General features: G+C 41.0%; 1 protein-coding gene across 1 annotated transcript in view; it reads left to right on the top strand.

Annotated features, from left to right (window-relative positions):
* The window catches only part of TENM4 (teneurin transmembrane protein 4), a 1,775,651-nt gene that overhangs the window by 975,645 nt on the left and 787,287 nt on the right, over positions 1 to 12,719 (top strand). The gene's annotated exons all lie outside the window — the stretch shown is intronic.

Genomic DNA, 12,719 nt, shown 5'->3' with positions numbered 1-12,719 from the left:
GTAGTCAGCAGCAGCAAAACTTCAATCCTCAGCTGGTGTAAATTGGCCTACCTCTGTTGAGGTTGATGGTGCTACACTGAATTTTATGCCCGCTGAGAATTTGGCCCCTAGCATGGAAGTTACAGAGCAGATTTTTTTATTGTATCCTTTTGGGAACAACATGTTGTCAGGAGATAAAAGAGAATGTTTTGCTTTTAAAAATTATGTGGAAAATCAATGCAATTCCTAAGAATTTACCTGGGGTTAATGTCTTTCTTTTCTTCTGTAAATTCTAGAAAGCTTTAAAGAAGATCTCTGGACCAACCCTTTAGAACTTAACATGTTGTAAATGTGGCATACTTTTAGATCAAGCTATATTATTCTATGTATCTTAGCTTTTCTTCTGTAGCGCCCATTCCGATAGAATCCAAGCACATATTGTTTCAGAACCTTTGCACATTCAGAAATATAAGGAGTGCCGATGGTAAGAAACATTGCCCATGGTCTAAGGTTGCCAGGTGTCTGGTTTTCGACTGGAATGCCCGGTCATAAAGGGACCCTGGTAGCTCTGGTCAGCACCGCTGACAGGGCCATTAAAAGTCTGGTTGGTGCAGGGCTGGCAACCACCTAATTTGCCACAGTTGTTATTTAATCATTGGCAGAGGTACTTACTTGTTTGAATCCCATCAGTGTGCTCAGCAGTGTTCAAGACACAGATACAGACGTGATCCCTGGCTGAGGAGCCATAAGGGCCCCATTCTGTAAATGCGTACAATGTTTGCTATTGTCAGTAGCTAACTAGGCTCCTCATGGTGGCAAACACTGTGCTCCATAGTATTTGCAGTACTGGGCCCAAAATTAAGTTGCAAGTGTCTCACTGCAATCTCTGTTATTTTGATGTAAATCTTAGATAACTGTTAAAGTCAAGGGACTTGCCTCAGATTTTTACCCATCTAAATGAGCACAGAATTTGGACCTAAATAGAACGGATATTATTTATTATTATTATGTATTATTATTTATTTATTATTATTATTATTATTTCTGTGTAAACAAAACACCATAGACTGTGACAAAACTGTTTTTATCTCCCTTTGTAATGCCTCAAATCCCATAATCTAATTGTTACACAGTCTTGCTCAGGAGAATGGCTCAAATATTAGCTTAAGGTTGTAATAACAATTAGCACTGCAGAAGCTTAAGCTATCTGGGTAAATCACAGGGTTTGCTTACCCAAAAGGGGCACCTTTTAATTTTATGTTGGAAAATTTTGAATTGTATTGATTTCCCTCTGGAGATATCTTTTGCATATTCAATAGCGTGTGCTTTTATGCTTTATTTGTATTTTAAGATGTGAACCAGGGTATGTTAAACACAACATGAGTCCACTGCACTTCAGAAAATGATCATGGGGAATCAAGCATTCAGGGAGGTAGGAGGTAGGACCAAATAACACTGAGAAATATTTGAGTAGCTGGACACAGTGCACTGAGCATAGGGCTGAGCGAGGGACTAAGGATCTGAGTGTCCAATGCCTGCCAACCGGGGGTAGTAGTTTACTCCTGTGCACAGTGACTGTCAGATACTCCCATCATTGTAAGTGAATGGAGCATACTGATGTGATGTCCATTTTACACTCATTTTGCAAAGGTGCAAATTATTACACAGGAATTGCACAACAGACAATCAGATAAATGGTACTCTAATCCCGACAGTGCCACAAATTTGCTGCGTGACCTTAGGAAAGTCATTTAGACTGAAATTTTCAAATGTAGCCACCCCGGTTAGGCACGTAGGACCTACTTGTCATTTACACTAACACTATCTTACATTGTAAAGGGGCTTTAGAGTGCCCATAAGTATAATTTAAGCCCACTTTAAGGCTCCTTTATGCTGCCAGAGAGAGGTAAAAAGTAAGTGAGAATCAGGCCAGGAAATTAATATTTTAGGCTCCCAGTTTTGAAGATGTTGCTCATAACGGCTCTGTGCCTCAGTCTGTGCAGCTGTAAAATGGGGATAACTGACACTTATCTCCATCACAGGGTGCTTAGCGAGATGAATTAAATAATGTTTGCACTGTGATCTGAAAATGTAAAATGGGTGATAACACCTGACTATCTGGTAATGTGGGACTGATTCTGCTGCCCTTACTCACAGTGCACGGCAGCTCACTCAGTGTGAAAAGAAAGGTGCTTCTTAGTGCTCAGATACAACCATGGTGAGATCAGCCTAAGGACCTGATCACAATGGGACAAGAGTGTGACTGGCAGAGTTGTTCCCTGTATTAGTAGTAGTAATATATAAGGCAGTGAGAGCTTTTCGGACCTGACACAATAGAATAAATAATATATATATTACAGAATAGACCCTGATCCTGCAAATAATAGTGCTGGGACAGCCTTCTCTGCCCACGCAGCAGGCCACCTGCCCTCTTACAATTGCAGCATCAGGGCCTAACATGCAGCATGGGCCAATTAGTGCTAGAGCCAAAAGGAAAAGAGACCAAACACAAATCTGTTGCTCACCCAGTCCCATTTAATCATCACTTAAACTAAAAATGAAACCAATGCAATTAAAATTCAGAGCCTGCTCTTGCAAACCCTTCTACATATGACTAGTCCTAATGTGATAAGTCCCATGGGCCTCAATGATATGTCTACACGGCAAGTGAAGGTGTGATTGTAGCACGGGTAAGTATATCTGTGTAGTGTGGTGGAACAGGCTAGCAGCCAGAGTATAAACCCACTAGGGCACCTGGGTACATACTCTGGTTACTATTCCATGACACCTTGTCTACACTACTATTCTTACCTGTGCAAGCTAGATTAAAGCTTGCATGCATATGCCTACCCATGCAACAGTCAAACCTTCACTTACAGTATAGACATATCCAGTAGGACTATTCATGTGATTGAGAGTGTGCAAGATCAGCCACTCATTTTGTTTGGCATCTTTCACACTCACCATATTCTGAAAATCTGTCATTGATTTCATTGTGAAGATTGGGCTACATAGCCTATTGCAGGATCAGGTCACTGAAATAGAAACATTTCTCCAGGTAGTTTTGCCATTATTCTGATTTCAGTGGGTGTGTAACCTTATAATAAGTAGCCAATGTCAGATAGTAAAGTCACATTTTACGCTGCCATGAGGATGTCACAGGTTGGCTGGCCCTTTAAGGATAGTTGGGTATAGCCCTACCTGTGACTAATCAGCTGCCTCAGAGTTGATACTGTGAGGCCAGGGATCTGCTGATAGCTTGAGGATCACCTTGGTGCATAGGCCAGTGTGTTAGCCCACTGGTTTACAGAGGGTCTGGCTGATCTCATTTACACTGATTTGTATCAGGAGTAAAGTCAATTGATGTGAGATCAGGCCCTATAATTACTAAAAATAAAAGGAACAAACCTCAGTCAACCTAAATTCCTGATGTAATGGTTTGAAGAGCAATAGACGAAATAATGAGTTTAAAATCCTGTTTGATGTTCTGTTTACTTGTTCTCTTAATGCTTGTTTATGAATGTTGTCTGCAGTGCTAGACTCAGCCTTAAAAGGGAGAGAATAAAAGATTCAATAGTGTAATGTCGCTCATTGCATTTTGAAATTGATGGCATTGGTTGCATTATTATTTGGATTGGTAGCCTAGCTACAAACACCCATCCCATGCAATAGCACAGTACAAAACATACAGAGATGTTACTGTAGCATTCAGGCTAACGTTCACTCTATATTTCCCAGTAACCTGATGCTTCCTCAACATCCCGAGCATAGTAACCAGTCTTTTTCCTTTTCTTTAGATATCACCAATTGGCAATGTTGCTCTTGCAAAGCAGAGGGTTCAGTCTTCCACTCCTATTGACATAAGTGTAGCCACTGATTTCTAAAGGGTATTCATGAATATAACGATTTGCATGATCAGATTCTTCTATTTTTGACTTTCAAGAGATTGCAGGAAACTTACTTATGTGGTGACAGGTTTCAGAGTGGTAGCCGTGTTAGTCTGTATCAGCAAAAACGAGGAGTCCTTATGTGGGATAGCATTCAAACTAACCTTATTTTACCTAAAGGTATATTAAGGTCCTTTCAAAACTCCACTGGGTTACAATTCTAGAGGAAGAATGTGTCTGCTCATGAAAACTCAGATATTCATGCATTTTAGATCTGATGATGCTGCAAATGCCTCTTTAGGTGACTAATTTCAATTAGACGTTCACATATATATGGACAGATGTGAGTAAAGGTTGACAGGATTGGACTCTGTTCTTTCTGTGACATCGTAATGATAAAGGACCTTCTTCAACTTCAGGCAACCTTATTGACTTCCCTGTTTGTTTCAAATTACAATGAGTGACCTTGCACATTGGAAAATATTATTCTTCCTCATTTAGACTTAGCCCGCCAGCCCAGAAAACGTGCTCCCACTTATGCTGGTGTACAACTGGAATAAAACCACTGACTTTAGCAGACCTACTGCAGCATAACTGAGAGCTGAATTTGGTCTGTTATCTATAAATTTCAGTGAAGCATAAGTCAAGGAGGAGTATGTCTGCAAGCAATGTTTTTAACTCCATAGGGTGGTTTGAATTTCCTTCAGCCCTGGTTTAAGGTATATACACAGGGATATGTATCTAATGTCCTTGAGTTGTATCAGGTCTTTATATCTTTCTGGTTTAGGTTCTTATGGACCTCATTACTATAGCATGAAGGCATCCCACAATATTTTACGCTAAGGAAGTGCTACTATCCCTCTTGTACGGGTAGGGAACTGAGGCACATGGAGACTCAGTGGGTTGGCCAAGGTCACACAGGAAGTTTGTGGCAGATCTGAGAACTGAATCTGAATCTCCAGAGTCCCAGCCTAGCACCCTAACTGCTGGACCATCCAAACTCGGACCAATGTAACTTAGGAGTAAAAGTTAGCCTGGTGTCTGTCTCCTCTGTAAAATGGAGATAATAATATCGACCTAAATTGGGGTATTTTGAAGATAAATTGGTTAATATTAATAAGTGCAGTGGAACTGTCAAGTGTTATATAAATGCTACATTTTTATGGGCAGTAATATTATTAATGACACATGAGGTATATATTTCAGCTTATTCTTCCTTATCAGTATTGGATTTCTCAGGAAACTGCGATAATCTATCTGGAGAACACACAGGAGATGTATATCATAGAAATGCAGGGCTGGAAGGGACCTGGAGAAGCCATCTAGTCCAGCCCTATTAGAACAGAGGTTCTCAACCTTCTTCTTTCTCAGGCCCCTCCAACATGCTATAGAAACTCCATGGCCCAGCTGTGCAACAACAATTGTTTTTTCTGCATATAAAAGCCAGGGCAGGCATTAGGGGGTAACAAGCAAGGCAATTGCTTGGGGCCCCATTCCACAGGGTGCATCACCAAGCTAAGTTGCTCAGGCTTCGGCTTTAGCCCCAGGTGGGGGGCTTTGGGCCCTGGGCTATAGTCCTGCACAGCGGGGCTTTGGCTTTCTGCCCTGGGCCCTAGCAAGTCTAATCAACCATGCTTCATGGACCCCCCTGAAACCTGCTCATGGCCCCTAGTTGAGAACCACTGTACTGTATTAGAAGATGCTATTTGAGAGGAAGAGCCAAGGCTCTGCCTATTACTTTCTCCCCTGTGCAGGATGGGGAGTAGTAACTCAGTGGCACGACTCTTCCTCCTTCCCCTGCAGGGACTGGTGATGTAGGTAGCCCATGCAGCAGGAGTTTCTGATGCCCTTTACTCCGTTGAGTGGGCATTCAGCCAGGCTCAGGACTGAGGACTGAGCCTAGAGAGATTAGCAAGTGATGCAAGAAGTGTGTGTCAGTGTCAGTAATTGAATCCAGATCTTCTTAGGCCTAGCCCAGTGCCTTAACCACAAGCCCATCTTTCCTCTCTTCAATCAGATAACGATGTGCTTGCTTTGTCACCTCAGAGCTCATTAGTAAATTCATGTTTGTTAAAGCACTGTGAGATGCTTGGCTGAAAGATGTTTGTTATAGAAGTGCAAAGTATGATTCGTAATTCTCTCTCTCAGATGCTATCCTTTAAAGGAAAGAATGTCCCCAATTCAGATCTATTCTTCTGATAATACTGAGACTGTTGTGAGGAGAAATAGTTTTTTCCTTCCCATGGCATGTAAATTGATGTATGTTATACAATGTTAACTGAGCCAGATTCTGTTGCATAATTCTGGAGTAACTGATTTAAAATTAGCAGAGCTAGGAATCATTATCTAAGAACTAGATGATATTACACTAGTGTATAAGACACCAGAATTTGTCCCAGTGAGCTAAAATCTCCTCTGCAATTAGGGTGTGCTGTAAATGGGAGGGGAAATTGGCTGTACGTTTTATTTGACTCCAAATATTGTCTGATAGGCTACATATTCCATTATAATTTAACAGCAATTCCAACTCTCATGGCTTTTCTAAATAGATTCTTATACAGCACCCATTAGCATGGTAGCCAAGTGCCTTTATTAAAAAGACTCTGTATCAAACTATCTTTATTCATGATTCTGAGCCTGAAACCATTATTAAAAATAAAAATGTTGATGATCTAGTCTGTCCTTTTTGTACAGTGAGGTGAGTAAAATCAATTGGATGTCATGTATTGGTACAGTAAGAGTAATTATAGTTTGGGGACTGTTTCAATGTGCTTATGGCTAGTTACACAGGTATAGCCTCTAAATTAGAGTTGTTCAAGGCTGTTCTGTCATATCCCATGGATTTCTTTTAAAAAAAGGTATTCTAAATTTTCAGAGAGGAAAACACATAAGTAGAGAAGAGAAATTTGATTCTCTGAGCAATTTATACTCCTTTTGACATGATCCTCATCTTCCTTAGGCAAATCTTCCTGCTCTTTGAGTAAGAAATGAGTAGGGTTTCTGGAGAAAAAAGATCCCTGGTTCCACGTAAATTAGAATGAGAGAATCGCTCACTCATTTTAAGTTGGCCCCATAAGGTCTGCAAAACATATTTATACAATACCCAACCACTTTATCTGTAGAGTGAGCTCCTTTCATGCAAACTGCATTGCAAAATGCTTTCTGTAGTTTAAAACAATACATTTACAGAGTTAAATTATAAATAATTCAAAGGGAAAGAAAAAATAATAGGCCCAGGCGAGGGAGAATAGAGACCTATACACTTAAAGGACTTTACATCTAATTGCCTATAAATAATTTTCTTGTACATATTACCAGTAAGAGTGCATGGTCCCTGACAGAATTATAGAACTGGATATCAACGTTAGAGCTCAGCTATTGTTTGGAAATGGTTTTAACTGTGCTCTTGATTTTACTGTGCTTACCGTATGTAGGTTTGTTTTATTGGCACTGTACTGTAAGCATATTCTGTGATACAAAAAAAAAGGTTTGCAAGCATGTGGGCCGAATCCTGTGATCCTTACCAAGGCAAAAGTCCAGCTGACTTCAATAGGAGCTTTGCCTAGGTAAGGGTTAAGGGGCTCCTATCTTCAGCTCCATCTCATGTGCATTGATTTCAGTGGCCATTGGATTGGGCCTTGTGGCATGACTGCAGAAATTGGTGCTTTGTAATCAAGGAAAGAGAGGCATAGGGCATGGTGTCGTGTTGTAGCTCAAGCTGTTGTGACAGACCTGCTATTTTGGGGCCAAATGCTGACATCCATGGTCAGTCCTCTCCTCCCCATGTCATGGATCTAGTGGAGAACTGTGAATGTCAGGCCATGATGGAAGTGCATCATTCTGCATACTCTAGCATCTGGCAGGAAATCAGCTGATAAAATCCCAGACATAACATCCCCTCCCCTTCCACTCAGTGGACCCCTCATCACAAAGCCACCAGTGGAGGAACCCTTAGCAATTTGAGCAGAACAAGGGAGAGATGCCAGGGGCCTTAGAATCAGGATGGAAACACCAGAGCTCAGAGTCGTTTGCTTCTTCACATAGCAATGGGGAAATCCCACTCGCCCTAATGGAAGGGTTTGAGAGAGCTCTCCCTATGATCCCCCTTTTTGTGGCTTTTCGCATAAAAACCCAATCTGGACAGGAGTCAAGAGTGCAGGATTTGGCCATAAAATATCACTGTGTTCTGCATCCTAAGGTAACTGGTCCTGTTTATTGGGAGTCAGATACTGAGTGGGCTTTAAATCTTGATTACATCAGATCCGAAGACTTTGCTTCCAATTCGGGTCCTGATCTTCATTCACATAGACGGAGGGGGCTGCCCATGCATGATATGTTGTGGGATTGGGGCCTCTGCCCTTCAAAGACACATGCACATCCTTAATGTTTTACTCAATGAATAGTCCCATAGGGTCCTTGGAGCCTGATCCTATGTGCCTTAGTCACGTGGGTCACCCCATTAACTTTAACAGGATGACTCACCCAACTAGGGACTTTGGGATGAAACCTTTTACTATCCAACTCTGCAAACCCTTATGTTGAATAGTCCCATTGACTTTAATTATTCTCATAAGATTACTCTCATAAGATTAAGTGTTTGCAAAATCTGTTTAGTTAGGAACATTGTTTGCTCCTGTGGTGGAAAGAGAGAAGAATGTTGTATTTCTAAATTTGGATTGCACAGACCGCAAAAGCTTTAAGGACTGAAGAAAGGGACTGTATGAATAAAACAATTAAGAATATGAAGGATATGACAAATGTTCCCTCTAATTTTTGACAGGCTGTGTGCACAAAAAATTTCTTCCGTGCAAATTTTTGAAGCAGTGTTCAAAATTTGTGCGCCATGAGGCAAAGCGAGTAAAATGCTTATACATTTAAAAGTTTTAATTTGCAATTTGTGATAATAATAGTTTTACACCATGTTATTTTATAAATGTCATTTTTAAATACTTAGAAAAAGGAAATTTAACCTCCTTTCCCCCCATTGCCAGCTAGTAGAATCTGGCTGTGTTGATAGATGGCGGGCAAACAATGTCAAAAGTCGCCCATAAGTGATATTTTGGCCTGGCTCCGCTGTAGTATTTCATTTTTTGTGCACGCGGTGGTTCGGATCTGTGTGTGCGCACACATGTGCACAGCTTAGAGGGAACAGTGGATATGACTTCTCCTGTAAAAATATAAAGAAAAAATGGGGGCAATTTTAGTATCAACAATAGGTATGGACTTTTTATGTTCTATAAAAGGTGAGGGTTTGGATAGGGTCTGTGCAGTGTTTAACTACCACTGATTTAAAATACATGCATCTATGCCTTTTGATTACCGTCCTGAAAAATACATTCTTTAGCAATGGCTGTCAGCTGGTGTGGCACCCATTGGTAAGGGCATACCTAATCAGCTAAAGACACCTCTGCTGCTGAACTTCTCCAGCAAGACACCTTTGACCACAGCAGATGTTGCTATTTTTGCTTGATGAATGAGAACTTTATGATCTGTGTTTTCATTGTTTTCTGGGAGCAAATGTCAGTGTGGAAACACAACCTGACATCAGGATCATTAAGTAATAATCTGAACAGCAGCTCCAGGACTTGATCTCCTTGTCCCCTGGAGCAGAAGGTCTAATAGGCTAATGCATTAGTCTTTTTAATCACCTTCTTGTACCCCAGATGTAGCCTCTTTACAAAATCTGCAAAAACACTGTGTTTCCATAGCCTGCATCTTGCACAGAGCATTGCAGTGCTGCATGTTTATTACACTGCAAAACACATGCATGATATGACCGTCTGTGCTGGTGAACACAGGCATTTTTAAATGAAGAGCCTCATAAAAACATTCTGGAAATCTGCATGCAGCACACTTCTTCAAGCACAGTAATTTGTTCTGAATTGAAGCAGGGGGATTTTCCTAAGCAAAGTAGATTTCCCATTTAATTTACTATTGTTCAATTTTCCAAAAGCATCATTGTCTAGTTCAATTAACAAGCAAAGGCCAATCACGTAAAGAATGCTGATCTGTTAAATTTCAATTTATCAAACACTCAATGCACTACCATGCATCGGGCACACTAGTTTCTATTAATATTTTTTAAAAATTTATTCAAAAATAATATAGCTGCAGTAAACATTTTGATGAAATGGAAGAACTTCAAAACTATGGGAAAGTATTACAAACCAGTAAGAGCACTAAAAGAACAAGGGAAAGCAAAAGTTATATGCAATTGCAAGTGAAGATGTTCCATTTCCTTTCTAAAATCAAATGCAAGCTACTCATGTGACTGATTTAGTATTGAACAAGAAGGGGGAAATTGTCTCTTGGCATTTAAATGGAAATGTTTCTTGTTCAGAAATTTTGGAAGCTTACATACTGTACGATTTTTTTGAAAGGCTTATACAATTACCATTGAACCTGGATGAGGCATATTTTGGTAGATGCATACATTTCCCTATTAAGATTTACCCTTCTAAAGACCCAAATTACCTTTCCCTTAATCTGGGTTCCTGGTTTGCATGTATTCCAGAATCGATAACATCAATGAAAACATAGTTCATTTTTAATATATACAATTTTAAAAAGCATTAATAACAGCAGCTCTTGTGCATAATAGATCTTTGCTCCATACAGCAGTGAGAGTCCTGCTGGTTTATGATGATACTGATTTGTAGTGTGCCGTTTTGCTTTCTTTTCTGGGTTTGGATTAACATACAGAACCGTTTTGCTCTTTCTGAGGGTTGGAAATGTTAGGATGAGAACTGGAGAGAAAGAAAAGCAGGATGCAGCAGTCTTGCCTCTATATAGTTTAAAGGTATCATGTGAAAAGCCAGTTCCAGTGTACATTGAATTGTTGCATTATGTATTGCAGTCTTAGTAATAGTCTTCAGACAGTACAGTTTTAGGGCTCAATCATTCTGCACGTTGGACTTCCATGGAATCTAGCCGTTATTTTGCACCACGTCTTTTGTGCAACAGCACTGAGTGCTTTACATAAGCTCAGCATGATGTGAAGATACAGGAAGATGCAGTCCCTGTCCCGAGGATCTTCCATGTAATATGCACACAGATTAAACATTTTAGATTTATATAGCAGAGTGCAAGAGGCTTCTCATCTGAGATGTTGCAGAAACCATTCACTGGTAATTACGGAAAGGTTTTGAATTTTGAGGAGAGACTTGACATGGGAGAGGATAGTTGTTTCATGAATGAGAAGATGACAAGTCCAAGTGTAGAAGGCAACATGGAATGATTAAACTTTTACAATTAAATTTCACAATTACATTTATATCCTCTTGTTCCAGTAGTAGCAAACTACTATTAGTATACATTTTATTTGTGTTAAAGTAGCATCTAGATGCCCCAGCCAAGATTGGAGCCCCATTGCATTAAGCCCTATGCAAATACTTAGTATAGACAGCCCTTGCCTCAAGGCACTTGGATTCTAAACAGACAGATAAAGGGTTGGGGGAAAGAAAGTAGTATTGTACCCGCTTTACAAGCAGTGATTCAAGGCTTAGAGAGATTATAAGTAAGGCCCTTCCACGGCCAAGAAAAATGCCTCAGGGACTGTGAAATCTGGTCTCCCCTTGTGAAGTCTGCAAAAAGAAAAGGAGTACTTGTGGCACCTTAGAGACTAACAAATTTATTAGAGCATAAGCTTTCGTGAGCTACAGCTCTCTTTTACCCTATACTATACAGATTTCATGGGGAGACCAGCATTTCTCAAACTGGGGGAACTGAACAAAAGGATGCAGAAGTAAGGGTGGTAAAATCATACTATGGGACCCTTACTTTTGCACTGCTGCCTTGAGAGCTGGGCGGCTGGACAGTGGCGGCTGCTGACTGGGAGTCCAGCTCTGAGGGCCGCAGTGCAGAAGTAAGGGTGGCAATACCATACCATGCTGTCCTTACTTCTGTGCTGCTGCTGGTGGCGGCTCCGCCTTCAGAGCTGGGCTCTTGGCCAACACCCACCGCTCTCCAACTTCTCAGCTCTCAGGGCAGAGCCACCACCAGCATCAGCACAGAGATAAGGGTACCAGTACTGCAACCTCCCCTACAATAACCTTGTGATCCCCTGCAATTCTTTTTTGGGTCTGGATCCCTTCAGTTACAACACCGTGCAATTTCAGAGTTAAATAGCTGAAGTCATGAAATGTATAATTTTAAAAATCCTATGACCGTGAAATTGACCAAAATGGATGGTGAACTTGATAGAGCCCTAGTTATAAGTGACGTGCCCAAGGTCACACAGGGTGTCAGTGGCAGGGCTGAAAATTAAACCCAGATCTGAGGCCCCATCCAGTACCTTAATCACATAACCCTCCTGCCTTTCTTAGGAGAATATTAAGTGGCAAGGTGTTCAGTTTGATTTGCTGCCGCTGAAGTCAAGTTTAAAAAAAAATTCCAGAATGAGGATGTTTTTTTAAAAAAAAAAATGCAACACTGCCCATGTTCTTTTTTTTCCCCACCCTTAAGAAATAATTTTTTTTTTTTGAGTTATGCAACTAAATGTTTGCAGTCCGCCCTCTCCCCCCGCCCCGTCATATTTGTAAAAGAGAGAAAGAGCAACATAATTATAGATGCCTAAATAAATAAAATATATCTATCTATCGCTTGACGGTGTTTCTGTTGGGGTCGCTGAGCAAATAACCCAAAAGGCTCCGACAGGCGACAAGGAGCGGAAACCAGCGGCTGGGAAGGAGTCGCGGCGTGCACGGGGCTCCACGCTGCAGGGAGACAACCCCCGAAATATTGCCAGGGAGGAGCACACCCCCAAATCGGAGCGGGCGTGGCTGGGGCTGCCTGCCGCTGCCAGACGGCAAATGGAAGCATCACCTGAGTGGAGCCTGCCCTTCCCTTCCCTTC

Source organism: Dermochelys coriacea, chromosome 1 (assembly GCF_009764565.3).
Source record: "Dermochelys coriacea isolate rDerCor1 chromosome 1, rDerCor1.pri.v4, whole genome shotgun sequence".
Classification (NCBI taxonomy): Eukaryota; Metazoa; Chordata; order Testudines; family Dermochelyidae; genus Dermochelys; species Dermochelys coriacea.
This window is presented reverse-complemented; position numbering and strand designations above follow the sequence as displayed.